This window comes from Lepidochelys olivacea (genome assembly GCF_965140295.1).
Source record: "Lepidochelys olivacea isolate rLepOli2 genome assembly, chromosome: 4".
Taxonomy (NCBI): domain Eukaryota; kingdom Metazoa; phylum Chordata; order Testudines; family Cheloniidae; genus Lepidochelys; species Lepidochelys olivacea.
The window spans coordinates 26,982,701-27,002,892 of NC_140414.1; the positions used below are offsets into that span (position 1 = coordinate 26,982,701).

At 44.9% G+C, this 20,192-nt stretch overlaps 1 protein-coding gene across 1 annotated transcript in view; it reads right to left on the minus strand.

The window, feature by feature from the left end:
• GPRIN3 (GPRIN family member 3) overlaps nt 1-15,808 on the minus strand; it is a 60,690-nt gene extending 44,882 nt beyond the window's left edge. The window contains exon 1 of the mRNA XM_084626919.1: nt 15,602-15,808. The gene's annotated coding sequence lies outside the window, so the exon portion shown is untranslated. The remainder of the gene's footprint in view (nt 1-15,601) is intronic.
• Between the last annotated feature and the right edge of the window lie 4,384 nt (nt 15,809-20,192).

Here is a 20,192-nt window from a genome sequence, read left to right on the forward strand (position 1 = left end):
AGGAAAGTGCTGGAGCTCCAGGGGCACAAGAGAGGCCGTAGAGCAGTGGTCTCCAACCTTTTAAAGCACAGGATCACTTTTTGAATCTAAGGGCAACCCAGGATCTACCCTACCTCTTCCCCAAGGCCCCGCCCCACTCACTCCATCCCCGCTCGCTCTCCCTCACTTTCACCGGGCTGGGGTGCGGGCTCTGGACTGGGGCCGAGGGGTTCGGAGTGTGGGAGGGAGCTCTGGGCTGAGCCTAGGGCTGGCGGTTGGAGTACAGGAGGGGGTAAGGGCTTCAGGAGGGAGTACGGGGTGCTGGCTCCAGGAGGGGACTCAGGGTTGGGGGAGGAGGGCAGGACGGGGTATGAGGTGCTGGCTCCGGGAGGGAGCTCAGGGCTGGGGTGCGGGCTCCCGCTGGGCGGTGCTTGCCTCGGGCGGTGGCGCAGCAGGGCTAAATCAGGCTCCCTGCCTGCCCCAGCCCCGTGCCACTCCCGCAAGCTGCCAACATGTCCTTGCGCCATGGCCCCAAGGGGTGGGGGGAATATGGCTCCGTGCGCTACCTATCCCTGCAGGCACCCATTGGCCGCAGTTCCCCGTTCCCAGCCAATGGGAGCTGTGGGGGCGGTGCTTGCAGGCAAGAACGGCACACAGAGATCAGCTGGCCACCCTCCCCACACAGGGACGTGCCCAGGGCCATCCCTATCCATTTTGGTGCGCTATGCAGCCCCCTGCAGGGGGGGGCGGGATTTGTGGTTTGGGGAGCAGGGGGAACCGCCCCTCAGCACGAGCCGAGTTGGGGTTGGGTCGCTCCACTTCCTGCTGCCCGGTGAGTGCAGGGTGGGCCCGACCCCACACTCATGGGGTGGCTGGAAGTGGAGTGATCTGGCCCCAGCCCGCTCCGCCCAGCACTCACCAGCGATGCAGCTGGGAGCCAGGGGAGCAGAACAGGCTGGGGCCAGGTCACGCCACTTACTGCTGCCGGTGACTGCAGGCCCGACCCCTGCTGCAGTCCTCAGGGAAGTGGGGGCAGGGCTGGGGCAGGAAGAGGCGGGGCTGGGGCGGAGCAGGGGCTGGAGAAGCACACAGCTGTGTAGGGCACCAGGAAATTTGGTGCCCTACACAGCTGCATACTTTGCATATGGGTAGGGATGGCCCTGGACGTGCCGGCTGCTTCCGGGCATGGCGTGGGGCCAGGGCAGGCAGGGAGCCTGCCTGAGCCCTGCTGCATGATCAGACTTTTGGTGGCTGGACATTGTGATAGACTGGCAGAGGTTCTTTGATTGACCAGTCGATCGCCATCTACCGGATGGTGACCACTGCCATAGAGCAAGTAAGTGGGACAACAGGCTGAGCTACCCCAGGAAAGGGCGCCAGACTATTTGGTGAACTAATCCCCAGATGGGCCACTAGGAGGCGCCAGAGTCAGAAGCCAGCAGCCGCCCCATTATACATTCCAAGAAAGGACTTAAATACAATTCCTTGCCAATACAATCAAACAAAACCTACAGGGTCTGATTTCCCACTCCCTTACTCCTTGAGTAGCTATTTACAACAGTGCAAGATAGGAATCAAACGCTACCAAATCATAGTGGTTTATACCCAGTTTGCACAAGTGTAAATGACCACAGAAGATTCAAGAAGTTGGGCCCCATAGCCTGTAAGCAACTCCGACTAAAATTAATTATATGTAATCTATTCCTGCCACGTCTCCATTTTTTAACTGCTTCACCTTCTGAGGGTAATTCAGTGAGGATATCCATTTTACCTTGCAAGGTGCCTTGGTCATCTCACATGCCTAGAATATTTGCATCTGGAAGAACAGCAGAGTTCAGCAATTTGCCAAGATGATCCTTCCATACTTCCAACACTTCTTGTCATTTGTTGTCAGTTCATTTGTTGCCTCTCTGGTCTGACTGTGTTTCCATACAACTTAATCTTTTCGTATATCATTTTCATACGGTTTGACTTTACCTGAATCGTAATGTTTCCCATTAGTTCATGATCACTGCCACACTCAGCATTTCTGTAGACTCCAAAAGCTGGTGGGACACGTGCTCTCAAAGCATTGAAAGAATAGGAGCAAGAAGAGGTAGCAGAAGACTGGCTAATGGCTATAGTTGTACCAAACCTGAAGAAAGGAGCGTCTCCTGATCTGAATAATTATGAAAGTATAAGTTTATCATCAGTACTGGGAAAAATCATGACGGAAGTACTGCAATTTGTCAACAGATTAAGGCCAGTTTTAGAAGAAATAGTAGGCAAGAAACTGTGGCGTCAGACGAGGCTGAAGTTGGCGTAGGGTGATCGAGAGTTAAGCTCTCTAGCTTGTGCTGATGACCTCATACAATTTACAGACACATCTGAATTAACGAAGATACTCTTCGTTACCTCAGATAATTGTTTAGTCCACTTGGGTTTAAAATAAATGCCAAGAAGATGAAGTGTTTGCTTTTTGGAAAAGGGACCATAGATCAAAGGTTGAAATGCAGCAGTTAAGTGGTACAACAAGGAAAATCTTAGCTATACCAAGAAAGCTTGATCAGTGCTGATGATTACATTGACAAGGAGTTACAAGAAGATACGCTTTAGCTACAAGTGCTGCACACAAGTTGATGAAATTATCGACGGATACAAACGTTAAATTTGGTACCAATGTGAAATCTTATCAAACCAGTGCACTAACAGTATTACTCTATGGTTTGGAACCAACTGAGTTAAATGAAACAGACATCAGAAGGCTAGAGGCAGTAGGAATGAATTCCTTGGAAGATGGCATGTATAAAGTTGAATGATTTTTAAGGCAAAAGAAGAAGTTGGGAAGGTAGGATGTGAAATCAGGGTATGGGACTGGCTGCAACTGAAAAAATTATGATCACGGGGACACAGCAGAAGACAAACAGATGATAGGATCCAAAAAAAGGAAATCTAACCAGTCTGTCAGAACTAGAAACTGACCACAGACTATATGGTGGGGTGTCATCTGCAGGTATATAACCAGGCTGGGCTTAATGGAAGAACAAGCCATGGACAGGAATAAAGGGTGATGCTATACCACTCTCTGTGTCTCTAAAGATCCTTTGGGATGAGAAGGTGGTGATGTAAGTAACATCGATCAGAAGCAAGATAATTCACTGGGCCAGATCCCCAGCCCTGATAAGTCTCCTTTGTGTTGTTCTAATAGAGCTGTCCTACTTGTGCAACAGAGGATACTCCCCCCCCACCCATCCTTTTCTCAGTCCACCCCAGTGTTCTTTTTTTGTATCCTTTGGCTGTTTATGGTTCGTTATTTTTATGGGCCTCGAAGAGCATATCAGATTCTAGCAACTAAACAAGGTCTCTACCCCCTGGCATTTGAAGGGCCCACTCCTTCAAACACACTCATGTGAGCAGCCCTTACTTGGGCAAGTTCTCCCAGTGAGTCTTACCCTGGTGAGCATGAATTCATAGGGCCAGGACTCAATCCTGATAAACAGGATACAAATCAAATAACTGGGGTGAATAATGGGTGGAGGCAGAACTAGCGATCAGGTTCATGTGTGAATGTTAAGTGCAAGTAGTGGGTTTTAAGGGGGAATTGCAGGAAAACTTGTCAGCCAAGGCAAGAGACCCAGTCATAGTTCCAAATGCCTGCATCTTCCATTGACCATGTGTGCTCAGCACCTCTGAACCTCAAGCCACTTACTTAGGTGTCTAAATATAAATTTAGTTGCCTAATTTTAGGCACACTAAGTTGAAGATTATGACTTGACTTTCTCTGCCTTGTTTTCCTTCCGGGGGGTAGTTGTGAGAGTTCAGGTTTGTAAAATGCTCTGAACTGTATTACATGGGGCTACTGCAAACCCCACTGACCTCAATGGATGCTAGATCAAGCCCTACAAATGTTTGCTATCATAATTTGAGAGGAAGCTATTTTCTTTTACAACCCCTTTTAAAGTTAGTCATCTTCTCTAGCTGTACCTGTTTACCGCATGCAGTCCCCAGCAGCGGTTAGTATTAGTGTTCCCTACCCGAACCAGCAGTCCTTCTGCACAAAGGAAAGCTTAGCAGCAAAACTGACTGCGTAACACCTTGTACAGGTTGTTTGTTTTATTTTTTGGCTTCTCTTTGTTTGCTGTCACATTCACGTCACTGGAAATGATGAACCAAAAGATCTTCGTCACTAGAAGGCAATCTGGGATCCTGATCACGCTAACTAATATTTGTCTGTCATGTTCTCTTAAGAAACCCCCCGCACACATACATACAAAAATAGCCTATTTGTTTTCTGGATCACAACAACAGCTAATGTTATAGCATGACCTTGATGCCACGCCAAGAGACGGCCGTGACATTTATTAACTTGGGTCAGTTATAGCAGGATATAATTTAATTCATATCATTATCTATATCTATATATTCAAGCGAAGGTTTATCACTTTCATAGAGAATTAAATTCCAGGAAATGCCTGCTCCCTTTAGCAGAGAGAAAACCTGCTCCCTTTTCGGTGCTTTTTGCCTGTCATATGCTCAGGGTTTTGGGTTTTTTTCTGACCACAGGGATGCAGTACTGCTTATCTGAGCCTTCATTTCAAGCAGGTCACTATAAACTATTTGCTTCTCTCTCTCCACCTACATTTGAAAGAACAGGTACCTAACTGTAGTTAACAATAATCCTGAAATATGGCTCTTCCAGCCTTTCAACTAGGCAGACTGCTACTCCTTTAAAGAAATGCAAGCCTTCCCACTGTAGATTACATACACAGAGACTTCATCCTTCACTACCTATTTGGAGGCCTCTAATAATAAACCTGCTCTGATTTACGGGAGGACATAAAAAAAAAGATCAATATGGTGTGTAATGGTGTTAATAGCCAATGATCTATGGGCATAGTTCATTAGAAATTTGTTCTCTGTAGCTGCTGACTGCTCTACAGGCTTCTGCTGCTTGGACACGCTGGCTGTCAAATCATGATGCATGAGTTCTACATCATTGACCTTGCAGACGATTTACACAAAGAAATGAAATATATTGGGGCAGATTGGCCTGAATTAATTTACTTTGAAAGATCACTGCTCGCAGGCAACTAGGCATTCAGAAAACGAAACCCAAACTCTAAAACCAAGGCACTTAAAACATGTATGTCATCTGTTAACTAGCAGGTAAGAAGGGGGCTCTGCACCAGAACTGGATGGTGTGTTGTACTGCAAGAGCTGGACTGACACTTGAGATCTGGATCTATATGCCTGGCTTTCCAGTATCCTTATTATATGAACTTGATTTTTTCTCTCTCTCTCTCCTGCCTCAGTTCTAATACCTTTACCTCCACCTTCTGTCTTGTCTACAGAGGCCCCAATCCTGCCCACAGTTGTGTGCATGTGCACCCCTGTGACTAAGTGCAGTCAGTTACATGACTGAGACCATAGATTTGGGGCAATCTCACATTAAAAAACCAACCAACCAACCAATCTTGTTGAACTCTGAGACAGGAACTGAACATACAGATAGCAATAAACAACTATGTACAATTCCGAGCACAATGGGGCCCTATCTTGATTGAAACCTCTAGGTGCTATCATAGATTATCATAATGTGTAGTATCTTCTTAGCTAGGAAGTTAGATCACAATATTACAAAGCTTTTGGGTTGAAGCAGCTCTACCGAGGAAGCGGAGATGGAATCCTCCTTCCAGGATAGCACAACTGGCAGAGGGTATTGTGAGCTGGGTTTTGTCTTGCTCTTAAGTATCCCTCACTGGCACCTCTAGGAGCAGGATATTAGTTCAGATGGACCCTGTTGTCTCATCCACCATGAGTAACTCTATGCTAATGGTCTTATTTACCTGGGGCTGAGGAAGCTGTTAAATTAGATGTCCATAAAATACCATCCTGTCAGGCTTTCCTCGACTCAGACCTGAGCAATAGCTAAAAATATCCCATGTTTCTCTCCGCTCAGCACGTCAGCCAGGTCGAGAGGCAAAACATAGTGGAAAAGCTGCCAATGTTTTTGGACTAATTCCAACTGTTAAAACACTGCAAGAAACTGCTCTATCATTACCTACATAAACTCTCTGAAAAAAGCAGTGATAAAATAGATACAAATCACATTACTGTATGTGGCACTTAATTGCAGTAAATTTCAGTTGGTGAACACTAGTACTAGTAAGTAATGGTGTTACTATGCATAAAATCAGTCAACAATCTATGAATCTATAATGGGTTCTATCTTGTCCAATGCACCAAGTCTCCAACGCCACCCTTTCAGCCTGTGTTGATTAGCTCTGCTGTACAAGAAAATTCATCTCTTATAGGATAGGATGAGTGGAAGTGGAAAAAGAGAGCCAAGTTTCAAGAGGGAAGCAGACTGGTTAGGAACCAGATTCTGAAGAATTCAAGGGTGGGGATGGCTGTTCTGAGAAATAAATAGCAGAGCATGTAAAATGACCTATTTTATAAAGCTCTGTTTCTGACAGCTCTGCTTGCTTGCTGTGCCACTCAGCGCTAATTAAACAATTAGCCCTGTCAAAAATTGTGGCGACATGAGGTGGTTAAAAGAAGATAGAGCAGGGGCCATGGGTTTCTGCAGATAAGTGTATGCTCAGCGTGGATGCTGGCAAACCTTTTACCAAACATGCTGAACAGACCAGTGCTTGGGGATGTGAAGAGAATGAGAAAAAATAATACCAGGAAGGAGACAGTGAAATAAAACAGAATAAAATGAAGCCAGGGCAGGATTCCAGTCACCTTAATTTTTTAAGATCAGTGAAGGGAAACCCTGTTTGGTTTGTGTCTGACACTCGAGAATCTTGGCCTGAACCAAAGGGAAAAAGTAAAACTGGAAAAATCTGTTTCCCTCTGAAAGTAGTGTGCTATATAGCATGACCGCAAGAAAGGAGGGTTGGGATCTCTCACTAAGAGGGAACTGCTGAGCTGTCACTTTTGACTGAAAGAAGATTTGAAACCTGGTCTCTGGGATAGAAGGCTAGTCCATTAACCAACCTGCACCACCTCCTCTTTAGACTCCCACCTCAACTCCAGTCTAAAATTATCCTCCACTTCTACGAGAGCAGCCGTATCGTCCTCTCTCCTCCTCACCCCCTTTTTTAGCTTCTATCTTCCACCTTCAAGACAGTGCTGCCACTTCCAAAGTTTTCCTCTTACATTCTTCCTCATGCCGCCCTCAATCCTCTCTCCTTAGTGCTCCCTAGTTCTCCTCCTATCAAAAAACTACTATTTTCTGAATATACATTCTTAAGACAAGATGGTTGAGTGTATTATAATCTTGGTATCCACATTCCTTTATCCAATAGGTAGCCCTCTGAATGCAGCCACCTCTACTTACAGCAGCACTGCCAAAAAGAATTTATGAAAATAAAACCACCACCCATGTGTGTTCTTTGCCAGCTTTTCCAACCAGCAACTTGGTAGGTTGCAAACTACTATGTGCTCCTTAGAGCTTCAACTAAGGCTATATCTACACTAGCGTGGTAAGTCGACCTACACTACGCAATTCCAGCTACGTGAATAACGTAGCTGGAGTCAACATACCTTAGGTCAAGTTACTGCACAGTCTACACCGTGGGAGAAAAGTCTCCCGTCAACTTACCTTACTCTTCTCGTTGGGGGTAGAGTAAAGGGGTCAACTGGAGAGCGATCTGCAGTCGATTTGGCAGGTCTTTACGAGACCCGCTAAGTTGACCACCGGTGGATTGATCCCAGAGCGTCCATCCCTGCCGTAGTGTAGACCTGCCCTGAGTCCTTCAACACGGAAGCAAGGAAAGAGCTAGAGCAGAACCTCAGGGTTATGAACACCTCGGGAATGGAGATTGTCCGTAACTCTGAAATGTTTATAACGCTGAACAAAACGTTATGGTTATTCTTTCAAAAGTTTACCACTGAACATTGACTTAATACAGCTTTAAAACTTCACTAAGCAGAAGGAAAATGCTTTTAACCATCTTTAATTTAAATGAAACGAGCAGAAAAACAGTTTCATTATTTTGTCAACTCTTCCCCTTAATTTTTACCACAGTACTGTACTGTATTTGCTTTTTTTTTTTGGGGGGGGGGGTCTCTGCTGTTGCCTGGCTGCATACTTCTGGTTCCAAATGAGTTGTATGGTTGACCGGTCGGTTCATAACTCTGGTGTTCGTAACTCTGAAGTTCTACTGTATCTCTGTAAATTCTCCACTACACTAATTTACCAAAAGCAAGGGCTAACAAATGCTGTCTCTTACGTGAGCATGCAGTGTTGTATTTCATCCTTTGAAGGAGTTGCCATGTACACTGGCCAAATCGGACAATCTCTACACAAAAGAATAAATGGGCACCTGACATCAAGAATTATAACGTTCAAAAACTAGTAAGAGAACACTTCAAATCTCCCTGGTCACTCAACAACAGACTTAAAAGTGGCCATTCTTCAACAAAAAACCATCAAAAACAGACTCCAATGAGAAACTGCAGAACTGGAATTCATTTGAAAACTGGACACCATCAAATTAGGCCTGAATAAAGACTGGGAGTGGATGGGTCACTCCAAAAACTAAATCAATTTGTTATGCTCTAAGGTGCCACAAATACTCTGCGTTGTTTTTACAAAAACTAATTTCCCCTTGCTAAATACTCACACCTTCTTGTCGACTGTTTGAAATGGGCCACCTTGTTTACATTGGCCTCATTAACACTACAAAAGTGATTTCCACTCCTTCTTGTCAACTGTTGAGAACAGCCTACTTCCAACTTAATTGAATTGGCTCGTTAGCACTGACCCCCCCCCCCCCACTTGGTAAGTCTACTCCCATCTTTTCATATGCTGTGTATTTATACCTCCCTACTGTATGTTCCACTCCATGAATCTTTTGAAGTGGGTTTTAGCCTATAAAAGCTTATGCCCAAACAAATGTTAGTCTCTAAAGTACCACAAGGACTCCTCGTTGTTTCTGAAGGGTTGAACTCTCATGATCTTGTCATCAGAATGACATGAAATCTTTCAGCACCCTTAAGAAGCTTCTTTACGTTGTGGTAAGAGAGATCACCTTGGGAAAGCAAAAGCAAAATCAAATAAATGGAACTAAACATCCCATGATGCTACTATTAGTGTATAGTAAAGTGAATAGAGAAAGCAACTACTGGAGCTACTACTATCTACAGTCCAGACAGACATCATGTTGGAAAAAATGTGACCTGCAGCTGGATCCTTCTTAAAACAGTAGAATCTTTGTCTTTTTGAATGTGAACTACACCTTGTACTTGGAAAACTTGGTAACAGCAACATATCAGATTTCTTTTTTACACCATTTACTTTTTATATCATATTAGTCCGGGGTGGAAAAGACTTATGAAAGCACAAAGTTGGTCTCTCCAAGAGGACAGGCTATAGTACCCGGGCAGGGGGACTATAACTGGTGAAATAATTGATTGTGAGCAATATTTGTTGTGCATTTTGGCATTTCCCTCTCCTCCACCTCAATTAAATAGTTGTACCCAAGTAAATGTGTCCATTCTTCAGCAGCGGACAGATGAGAGTGTGAAGCAGTACTAAACTGCCTCTTAGCCACAAAGCTCACTCTCTCTCTCAAACTAATAGATTGAATGGGGTCGTGAGTGTTGTCGATTACACTTTTTCCATGTTTACACAGCAGGGTACCGACATCTCTGCTCTTTCATATTTGCCACAAATGTGCAAACTCAAACATTTGGCCACTGACTCTAAACAAGAAGTGAGTTGCTCCCCTTTAATAAGTAACTGAATCGCTACGATTCAAATATCAATCAGTGCATGTCTTTGTTGCTATAGAACAGTTTCCGAGTTCAAAGTCCACGTGTACAACACAATGGAAAAAACACACATACACCTCGTTTTAATTTGTTAGAAATGAATGTAAAACATTTATTCAGAGACACTATCTAAAGCATTCTCTTTGTGGGGGGAGGGGGAAATCAATTTTCTTTGACTCAGAAAGTACCAGGAATGATTGTATTCCAGTTAAACATCTTTTACTGCCATTGTTTTGCACCTCATCCTGTCATAAAGTCTCTTGTAAGACGGTGGGGTGTAATCCAGGAAGCAACTGAGGAGCCTCGGCGCTGCTGTCCTGGGGCGTGGCACCACTGCGATCCACAAACTCCCACTCAGCTGCTGCCTCATCCTGCAGGTGCCTAAACTCACTCGGTGCCTAACTTTCTGCTGTAAAAGTTCCCTATGTGCCTAGGTTTTATACCCTGGGATATGCGCACTGCTGCTCACTATAGGCATCAGGACTCCTACCTCCTGCCTAAGCCTCAGGGCAATTCATGAATTGAGGGAAGATGTGCATGCCATGCTCTAAGTCATGGGTAGCCTCTGAGCATGCCTATAGGAACATATCCCATTCAAAAATCCAGCTGGAAGAGGAGATAGTAATGGTGCCCACCTTATAGCTTTTAGCTCAGTGGTTACAGCATTTGCCTGGGATATGGAAGACCAAAGTTCAATTCTCTCTGCCAGAGTGGGAAATAGGATTTGAACAGGTGTCTCCCACCTCTCAGGACAGTGCTCAAACTAATAGGCTATATTGATGTGTGGCTCCCTTTGTCTCCTGCTGAAGCTGTTCCACTGTGGATCAATAATTAGAGAGATTGGAATTGGGGACTGGATCAAGCGTCTCCCACCTCCCACGTAGAGACCCTAACCACTGGGCTACAGAGCTACTGCCATTCTCTCTCCCTCTTTCAATGATTATTTATGTATTTATCCACAGTGGAACACTCACTGGGCCAGAGAGAGCACCTGGTCATAAAACAAAGAAATAAAATGAAACCAAGAACACAGTGCAATGCGTTAAAAGACTGTTTTCAATGTTTTGCAAGTCACCAGTAAAAATTCACTCTAGGTTCCTATCTATTTTATGCTATCTAGTTTCACTCTCCATATATATCTGTAATTCTGAAAGTAGCAGGTTGCTTTTGCCTTTTGCACCAGAGAGGAAACCAACAAGTAGCATTTGGCCCTTAATATTAACGATCTGTTGCATGCCTCAGCTTCAATTTTTATGTGTGGTGTTTTGTTGGTTAAATAGTAAAATAAAAAACATAAGAATAGCAAGGTTTTTACGCCTCAAATTTGACCTACTTTACCATTCCCAGAATGTACTAATATAATCCACCTGCTTCTAAGCCATCCCCAGAGGGAAGACTTGCAGGAGTAAGTTCATGTCTGGGCCTTTAATGTTTGCAAATGAAGCAATCTTTTGTAGTTTGAAAGAGAAAGAGAAGATGGTTAGCCCAGTCATGTTTTTTTACTCTTATAACTTAAAAATAGTAACTGATAGTCTTTAAATTGTTCTGTAATGTCCCTCATGCTTGAAGGCATCTGCCCTCAGATTGTTAATAAAGTCCAAAGCATTTCAGTCCTGTTACACTGCTAAATGTCACTGGTTGCTCAAAAAGCCAGTGTCAAAAATACCCACTTCCCTCTGCCAGAAAGTTGAACCCCATCACATCAGACTCAGTGTTGTTCACATTGATCCACATACATGTGACCTCCAAGCGTGCAACTCATAATACATAAGAATGAGGCCACACATCCTGAATAAAGCTCCAATGGGTACAAAACAGGAGCCCAACCACTTAGCAACACAGGTCATTGTGAATGCATCATCTGGGCTCCATCCTTGGCCCTGGCTTCCCATTGAACGGAGTCCTCTTAAAAGTCTCTGCCCTGGTATGGAAACCACACATGGGATTGCACTTAAATGCCCGAGAGAACATTTCTCTGACCATGATCATGGCAGACATGATCCACTGGAACGATGAAAGTGTCAGCCAGTGATGCTGGAACAATTTTTATAGTGGGGGTGCTGAAGGTGGAAACCATTTATTTGGGTTATTAGTACTTCAAGCCAGCGACAGCACCCCCTGCACCTCTAGTTCCAGCACGTATGCCTTCAGACAATACGGGGAGGCTCAAGAGCGAAAGAGAAAGAATTTTGCCAGTAGCTGGATATGGACCATAGAACTCACTCCTGCAAGAGAGAAGACTAACGGAACCAACTAAAAGGAAAAATTCACTGCCCCCTCACCAGCTTTGCTTCCTTGCAGAAAGAAGCTCTTCATGGGCGCAGGCATGCACACAAAACTAAACGTCAATCAAGCCATTGCTCTTACAGGATATAAAAAGGAGGTTATTTCCTTTAAAAAATTCACATATTTAATAAATTGTCAAAGAAACATTGCTGTAGTACTAACTTTATAATTCCACCAAGAATAGATTTGACATATATCATTTCCTATTTTTAAATACTTGGGAGGCATGCAGTCACTGTGGTGATGAGGGACTGATAGATAGATATAGTGAATATCTGTGCTCACACACTTGCTGTTTAAGAGGTAACCCAAAGCAGGTGCCGCAGTGATCTCAGACATCACTACATACACATTGGACTTGTAAATTTATGAGAGAGAACAAAGCAAATTCCTTTTTCTAAAGGCCAGCAAAATAAGCAGTATCCTTTTAACAGAGCTGCATGTCCTTATGTTTGAATTAGTTCATTATAAATGTAGAAAGTTATAGATACTCACACATAATTTAGTTACCATGCCCATGCTCTACCTTTCTTTAATTAAAAAAACAACAAAAAATAAAATAAAATAAAAATAAAAAAAATCTACTCCTTGGTGTGATCTTTATTTGAGAAGCAAGAAAATGTAGACCTTTATTAATTTCTAGTTAGCTTTAAAGAGCATGAAACAGTGGACTTTTATCTATATCTATTATCTTTTAATGCACCACCATTAAAAGAACCTGCCATCCTAAAGTAACGTACCTGGTAGGGACAAGCATTTATTATAATGAATTGCCCAATTAATGACAATCTGAAAGGCTAAACTCTTTACATAATAATACAACACTTCAGCGAGAGGTAAATTGTTCATTCTTAGCTTGGCCAACAATATGGACTACCATTCACACTGGTTCAAGAGGCAAAGCTTTGAAATGTCAGACAGAGCAGCATAAAAAGAGATACAAGAGCAAAATGTATAATACTGCACTGGCAGGGGATATGACTAAATTGCTTGTTAAGTCTTTTCCCTCTCTGACTTCTATGATCCCACGATCCACAACAACACATGACAGGACAAGGAAGGCTTGCATCTTCCACATGGAAAGGACAAGAATCTCAACCATTCAACAAAAGTGTCTGAAGAAGGAAAAGGAGAAAAAAGAAAAAGTAGTGGTAGCAGATCAAAGTTCTTAACCTCTTCTGCTCACATCTAGTTCTTTACCCCCAAAAACTAGAAAGCGTGGAGAAGCACCATTCATGTTTCACTGAACTAGCAACAAAACACAATGCTGCTCATAATCCATCTTTCCTCAGGTTCACAGAACCACTGTAGAGACAGTCCGCCCCTACAGCTCACTTCATTGGAAGTGTGAAGAACTTCATGTGAAGAACTGTGATTCCCCCATTGTAATACATCAGTCTCTGATTTTGAGGTCAACTGGAGTTTTCCCATTGACTTCAGTGGGAGCAGGAACAGGATTTTGGAAGATTTATGAACCCTGAGGTATGGAATGGCAGTAATGCTCAAAGCCAGGGATCTCAACGTTTTTTACAGCGTGGCCCACATCTCAGAGTGATTGTCGTTTGCACACCCCCACTCCTATTCCTGCACGGACAAATGTCATCTCCCTCAGGCAACCGCTTTACTACAGCGTGGCAACTACAGCACTGGTTTACAGGAAAAAGTAACATTTGGAAAGTATTTAATGGAATGTTAATTTCTTTTAATTCACTTTAGCAACTGGAAACAAAGAGAACTAACATCATGTGACCAGTCAGCTCTCAGCAGACTTCCACTGAATGCACAGGTTGGAAAACTCTGGTTTAGGAAATACAAGGGGAAGGATAGGGTAACATGTATTTTCATTCCTCGAAAAAGTACATTCCAAGGACAGAGATTGGGAAGGGGATACAAAGTATTGCTCACAGGCTTTTCTCTAGTCTCTTTTAGGATGCCTGCTGTGAAGCCTCATTCTGTCATCCACCTCACTCTTATTCCACCCAACCCTTCCTTTAAAAACAAAAATCTGTGCAAAAAAAATCAAAGGTTTTGAAACAAATGACACCGCAAAAAGATATGGAGTGTTTTGTTTTTCGTCACTTGTGTCTGGGCAAGTAGTTGTACTGTGCAACAGTGCTGTTGCTAGGGCAATTACTCTCCCCTGTTGAATAGCAAAGCAACATTGCAGCAAAACTCATTTTTGCCACTCAAACCCATCTTTTACAGATGGAAATACAGCACCTTGTTTCCCTCCTCTCTTCCTTTAACATCCGACTATTCTGTTTATTTCATTTTGAAAACCAAAAACCATACCAGCTTCCCAGAGACAAACCACAGAAATAAAAGCAAACAAAATAATTCTGAAACCAACAAACAACTGAGCAATTATCTTTTCAAGACTCATCTGGGTCTCTCTGCCCAGATCTACAATGGAGAGGTGACCATTACACTCATGAGAAGAAGCTAAAAAAACAACATGCAGCACTTGTGACTGGAAAAAAATAAATGGGTTGGACCCACTGCTGCAATCCTTACTCAGGCAAAACTCCCACTGAAGCCATTGAGAAGACAATTCTGCTTTCTTACACGGTCTGCGTAATTAAAAGGCAGAATTAGGCCCTCTTTGACTTCAGTGGAGGGTTTGCCTAATTATTTTGTTATTATTTTTATGGCAGTATTGCCTAGCAGCCCTATACTAGACAGTGTACAGACATATAGTAAGACACACTCCCTGTAAAGACTTCAGGATTTGACCCTGAGCTGGTATCTGGTAAAATGCCTGCAATGTATTTTCAGAGTCAAATATTCAACAGCAATTCCCTCCACCTGCTATAAATGGGGTGTAAATACGTTATGAATCTGGGCCTGCATCCCAACCGTTCTGTTTATCTTCCTGCTGTAGTAAACATTTCTTCCAGCCCCAGCCACGACCCAGACTCCTTGGAGGGGGGGATAATCCCAAAGGCACACCAGCTTTTAGCAAACAACGTCCAAGTGTTTTGGATGGGAACGGGTTCTTCCCCAGTGCTGCACTAGGACAGAGAAGAGGACCCAGACTGCGGTCCCCCATCCAACTGCAAGGGTCACCCTCCTCCTGTCCACGCTTCAGCCTCTTAAGAATTCACAGCGACAACCTTGGGCTGCAGACATGCAGGGCACAGACGCATCCCCCACGCCGGCCCCGCCACGCTCCCTTTACCCAGACCGGTTTTGCTGCTTATTCCTCGCGCATGCAGCAAAGCATTTGGGTGGGTGGGCGGGGGCGTTTTGTATTCACCCCATTTGCCAGCCCCGATTTCCACTGTCAGGCAAGGCATCCCCTGCTGTGCCTCGCTGGTATTATGCCCGTCCCCAGCCCTCTGCAAATGGCAATGCCTTGGGGTTGCTTTGCCCTGATCAAACTTGCAGGCAGAGTTCGCCTCCAGGTGCAAGGCGGTTTCTTTCCCTCCGTGGCAAAGCAAGCCAGGTTGCACTGAAGCGACTGGGGGAGCAGGACCGGCCCCGATGACCGTGTGACACCCACACCACCCCAAGCACCGGCCACGTACAATCAACATACACCCGCAAGCCACCGGCCCTGGGCTCCCTCCCTTACCTTCAACGCCGCCGGGCAGCCGCCGCTGCAGCTCAGCCGAAGGCACGGATGACCTTGCAGAGAAATCCATCCTCTGTGCAGCAAAGGAAGCGCTTCCTCCCTGGGGGGCGGCCGCAGAGATCCCGCGGGCGAGCCCCCGCTGCGCTCCCGCAAGGCAAACCGATCCAGGGAGCGGCGAGCCCGCCCAGGCAACACGCGCGGGGAAGCGCGAGCCCCGCCAGTGACCGCGCAGCCCGCGGGCGGGGCGGGGGCTGCAGGGGCGGGGCGGGGCGGGGCGGGAGCTCCGCGGCCGGCCGCGCAGATGGGCGCCGCTGGCGCTGCCGGGCGGCCAGGGACTGGGCAGCGGCGCGCGCGACGGAGCCTCCCGGGAGCCCGGGTGGGATCCGCCGCTGCCAGCCCGCGCCCGCACCGCCATTGCCCGGGCGGGGATGGTCAGGCTCGCCCCCCAGGAGAGAGCTGGCCCTTTACATTCAAGGGGGGGGGAGCTCTTCCCCCTGCTGCACGTGCACCCCCCCCGCCCGCCCCTGTCTGGGGAAGCAAACTGAGTCCCTGCGCCCCCCACCTCTGCCATCTGCCCCGTGGGGGGGGGGACCGAGCCCCTCTGCTCCCCACCTCTGCCATCTGGCCCCAGGGAAGCAGGGGACTGAGCCCCTCTGCCATCTGTCTCCGGGGGAGGGGCAAGCTCCTCTGCCCCCCACCTCTGCCATCTGCCCGCAGGGGAGTGGGGACCGAGCCCCTCTGCCCACTAGCTGGGATGGTGGGTGAGCCCTTTTGCTCTGTCTTGCTACCTCCTATCGCTTCCCCTGTCCTTTGGGCAGGCGGGTAATGCCAGAGATGTGTTTGGAGGTGCTGCCTCCCCAAGGCCGCCTGGTTTCTGCCACTCAGCGAGCTTGCCCCCAGCACGTACCAGCCCCACTTCTGCTCCCCAGAGCTCTCCCTGCTGCCAGTGGACACTGTTGCTTCTCCCAGCCATGGGAAAGGAGGCTGCAAAGCGCCCCAGTGGTGGTGGGGAAGGGATTAGTGACTTTCCCCTCACTGGCAAGAAATGTCAGAGATAGAGCTGCATGGAGCAGCAGATAGGCTGGGGCTGGGGCTGCTGAGGGTGCTCATGCAGGGTTGCTTTGCATCATCTATTAGGCCTGAGCAGTATCTTTTCTCTCTAGCTCCTAAAGTGAAACTCTTTCTCTGTATTCTAGACACAGGTGGACATAGCAGGCCATCATTTTTATATGGGAAGAGGGAGACCCGTGCATATAAAATCCATTAAATCCATAAGCATTTACTAGGGCTACTTGTGCAAATTAGGAAAGTTTGTTTGCAAACAGCTGTTTATTTAGGTATCTAACTAGAAACTTGCTTGCACAGCTATACAATTTACTTCTAGAATTGTGGCAAATGTGTATGTGAAGAAAGGTAAAACTTTTGCTGTGACTTTTTCCATACACAAATCTGGTCTCTGCTTTGAAAATTCTGCCCAACTTGCCCGTCGTGAACCAGAAAAAACAGGTATGCTCTCTGCAGTAGTGGCAAGCATACCTGTAGATTTTCTGCATTCAAAAGTTGCTCTTAAAATTGTCTAAAAATTGTAGATAGAATTTCATACTACTAGGAAGAAGGAAATACTATCTATATCTATTTACAGCAAACTGGAGACAATGATTCTACGCTGCCAGGGAACAAAATAAATGATGGGTTCTCAACAAAGGGGTTCTTAACCATCCTCCCTTTCTTTATGGCTAAATGAGGGTAGGGTCCCAAATGCTTTATGGTTAAAAGCAGGAAGGATTCTGTTATAAGATGGGGTTACAGTATGGAAAAGTTTAAACAACACTGGAGTAGGTGATTTGGCCAGTCTTTTCTATCTCTGATGTGAACAATAAATCACATTTCCCTGATCCATATTAATGCAAGTGTTTGTTTTGGACACACACAACAAAAGCTTCCGCCCACAGTTCTGCAGAAAACCCCTTAGGGCTTGGTATTGATTCTCTCCCTCTCATGAGTTAAGTAGGCATCTGTGAGTCAGAAAAAATGGAACACTTATTACACCCCCTCCAATTGCATGTTCTATTTATATCCCACCAGTGGCCATAAACATCAGCACATATTTATGTAGTAGGATTTATTCCAGACTATGGCTTTCTGGGTTTATACAACAGTGTGAAATCCAAGATATATTTTTGATGATTACTATCAATTCTTTACACTTGTGCCAAAAGCCAACAGCCATTATTTTAACCGTCCAATCTTCCAACTACTAAAACTCATTCCCTGGAGGCAGGGGAAAGTGTACAACAATAACCGAGGGGGACACTTTAAAAGAGCAAGGCGTAAAATTTCTAATGTAATTTAGGAGCCTGTGTCTCATGGAAAGTCAATGAAACACAGGCTCCTAAGTCATATAGGCCAAGATTTTACAGGTGTTTGGGGGTCACTGTGCTGAGCACAGCAATACCTAATATATTTATATTTTCAAAAGGAATTTAGGCATTTAGGAGCCAATGGGTATTTAGGCTCCAGTGCCAAAATCATCTTTGAAAACGTGATTTAGATGTTGCAACGCTGAGTGCAGCAATGCCTAAATACCTTTAACCACCTGGGCCCTAGGCACATTTGAAAATTTCACCCCACGTTTTCATACCTGGTTATCTAAAGTCAGGCTCCTAAATCCAGTTAGAGACCCAGATAAATGTGGCCGGATTTGCAGATGCTGACCTCTCAGCAGCTCGTATTTGCTCAGTGATTTTGAAAAAAATCAGGCCACTTACTTATGTGCCTAAATATCAAGTCAAAGCATGACTCCTCCCTAGTTTTCTGCTAAATGACCAGCCTTATTTATACAGAACCAATGGCTTAAAATTTATCCTGCTGCTACTAACTGTACTTCCGTGAAGCTTCCCCTACTCGTCCAAGAAGAAAGGTTGGAGGATGCAATTTCCCTTTGTCAGCGATTGCATTTGTTAAAAAAGAGCCAGCCTCCAGCACTTGTAGACCTAGCATCTACAAGCGGTCTCCCAGTTCTCAGATGCACCTCAGTAGTGGCAGATCTTAAAGCTGATGCAGCTTTCCTAATTTTTTTGAAGTTGCAAGATTCCCTGTTTGGATTTTTAATAGAGGCCCATATACCGTTGGACCAACATTTTTGTTACCACCACATGGGATGCCCTTGGCATTAAATTCACTTTTACCCAACTTCACTACTCTCTACCTCAGTGGTTCTTAACCTGGGGTACGTGTACTCCTTGGGGTACACAGAACTCTTCCCGGGGGTACATCAACTCATCTAGATATTTGCCTAGTTTTACAACATGCTACATAAAAAAGCTCTAGGGAAGTAAGTACAAACAAATTTTATACCAACAATGACTTGTTTATTCTACTTTATATACACTGAAATACAAGTACAATATTTATATTCCAATTGATTTATTTTATAATTACATGGTAAAAATGAGAAAGTAAGCAATTTCTCTGTAATAGTTTGCTGTGACACGTTTGTATTTTTGTCTGAATTTGTAAGCAGGTAGTTTAAGTGAACTTAAAATTGGGGGTACACAAGACAAATCAGGCTCCTGAAAGGGGTACAGTACTCTGGAAAGGTTGAGAGCCACTGCTGTACTGGGCTTTCAGCTGCTAAAGCATGATTGTGATCCCCAGTCTTCTACTGCAGACTCTCCATCACCCCTTTAACATCATTCAAAACTAGCTGGAAAACCGTTCCCAAAGCGTAATCATGTCAGTGGTTCACAGACATGCTGGAAGGGCATAATGAGTGGAGTCCCACAAGGATCAGTTCTGGGTCCGGTTCTATTCAATATCTTCATCAATGATTTAGATAATGGTATACAGTACACTTATAAAGTTTGTGGCGATAACAAGCTGGGAGGGGTTGCAAGTGCTTTGGAGGACAGGATTACAATTTGAAATGATCTGGACAAACCAGAGAAATGGTCTGAAGTAAATAGAATGAAATTCAATAATGGCAAATGCAAAGTACTCCACTTAGGAAGGAACAATCAGTTCCACACATACAAAATGGGAAATGACTGCCTTGGAAGGAGTACTGCGGAAGGGATCTGGGGGTCATTGTGGGATCACAAGCTAAATATGAGTCAACAGTGTAAAACTGTTGCAAAAAAAAAGCGAACATCATTCTGGGACGTATTAGCAGGAGTGTTCTAAGCAAGACACGAAAAGTAATACTTCCGCTCCACTCTGCCCTGATTAGGCCTCAATTGGAGTAATGTGTCCAGTCCTGGATGCCACATTTCAGGAAAGATGTGGACAAATTGGAGACAGTCCAGAAAAGAGCAACAAAAATGATTAAAGGTCTAGAAAACATGACCTATGAGGGAAGATCGAAAGAATTGGGTTTGTTTAGTCTAGAAAAGAGATGACAGAGGGGACAGAACAGTTTTCAAGTACATAAAAGGTGGTTTCAAGGAGGAGGGAGAACAGAAGAATTGTTTTTCTTAACTTCTGAGGGTAGGACAGAAGCAATGGGCTTGAATTGCAGCAAGGGAGGTTTAGGTTGGACATTAGGAAAAATTTCCTAACTGTCAGAGTGATTAAGCACTGGAATAAATCGCCA